Source organism: Pundamilia nyererei, unplaced genomic scaffold (assembly GCF_000239375.1).
Source record: "Pundamilia nyererei isolate P.nyererei 1_Seehausen unplaced genomic scaffold, PunNye1.0 scaffold00043, whole genome shotgun sequence".
In the NCBI taxonomy this organism is placed as follows: Eukaryota; Metazoa; Chordata; class Actinopteri; order Cichliformes; family Cichlidae; genus Pundamilia; species Pundamilia nyererei.
In genome coordinates, this window is record NW_005187444.1 from 92,283 (window position 1) to 94,052 (window position 1,770).

The window sequence follows — 1,770 nt, forward strand, 5'->3', positions numbered from 1 at the left end:
CTGAAAAGATGACTTATGTAATGAATCTATGAATTATAAAACAAACATGAACTCAATCGTAAATAAAAATATAAAGCAGACGTCTGGCGCTTACAAGTAGTTTTAAACCTTGTGATCCACAAAGCAGCATAAGAGTAAAAGAAGAACTGACTGTGTTACAGTCAGTGCGGGAGCAGCGGCTTCGCTCATGTGCGATTCATTTGCAGTTTGGACGCAGAGGTGTGAACATCTCCTGCCCTGATAGCAGCTGGGGGAGGACTATCCTCCCCCTGTAAGCGCTTTGGTATGGGTCAAGTACCCACGGCAGCACCGCTGCTTGTTGAGAGTAAAAATAATAATAATGCATTTTATTTATAGGCGCCTTTCAGACCCTTAAGGTCACCTTACAAAAACCCATGAGCAATAGCAGCAAAAAATATATTAAACATGGTAAAATAAAATTTAGACATAGACAGTCATAAAAGTATAAAAGCAAATATAAAAACAGAGCAAGGTAAAAATGGACTAAGACAGATCAGGTGTATGCAATTCTAAATAGATGAGTTTTGAGACGTGATTTAAAAGTGGTGAGACAGTGTGGGGTCCGGAGAACAAGTGGAAGTGCATTCCAAAGTCTCGGGGCAGAACAACTAAAGGCTCTGAGTCCAATGGTTGTCCGGCAAGCAGATGGAACAGACAGAAGGGAAGCTGAAGAAGAGCGGAGTGTACGAAGGGGTGAGTATGTATGGAGAAGATCGGATAGATATGGAGGAGCTAGGTTATGAAGCGCTTTGAAAGTGAGAAGCAGGATCTTGAAATTGACACCGAGGCAAATTGGAAGCCAATGGAGCTGTTTAAGAACAGGTGTTATATGTTCAGTGGATCTAGTTCTGGAGATAATACGAGCAGCTGTATTTTGGGCTAACCGCAATTTATGGAGGGATTTATGAGGTAGACCATAGAAAAGAGAATTATAGTAATCTAAACGAGATGTGACAAGAGCATTGACAAGTATGGCAGGTACTGTGTGGAGTGAGTGAGGGACGAAGGCGGTTAATATTACGGCGATGAAAGTAGGAAGACCGAGTGATATTATTTATATGGGCTGTGAAGGACAGAGTGCTATCAAGGATGACACTAAGACTCTTGACCTGGGGGGAGGGTGTGACATCAGAGTTATCAATGGATAATGAAAGACTGGTTGGAACTGTAGTCAGTTTTGATCTGGTGCCTATTAAAATGAATTCTGTTTTATTGCCATTAAGTTTAAGAAAGTTGTGAGTAAACCAGACCTTGATTTCACTTAGACAGTCAGAAATGGATGTAGGTTGGAGAGTAGCTGTAGGTTTTGAGAATAGGTAGAGCGGTGTGTCATCTGCGTAGCAGTGAAACTGGATGTTATGCTTCCTAAAAATATTACCTAGATGATAGATAGGAGATAGATGATAAAAAGTAAAGGACCCAGGACAGAGCCTTGGGGTACACCGGAATTAACTGGAGTAGATACTGATCTGTGATGGAGTAATTGAACAAACTGTGAGCGGCCAGAGAGATGAAAGAGGTAAAATAGGCGAGGACTGTACCATTGATGCCAATAGATGCTAATCTGTGAAGAAGGATGCGGTGGGAGATAGTATCAAAAGCTGCTGTAAAGTCAAGGAGAATGAGGATGGAGATATGTCCAGAGTCAGCTGCAAGCAGAAGATCATTGGGGATTTTTACTAGGGCTGTTTCTGTACTGTGACATGAACAGAAGCCGGACTGAAACTGTTCATACAAGTTATTTCCAGT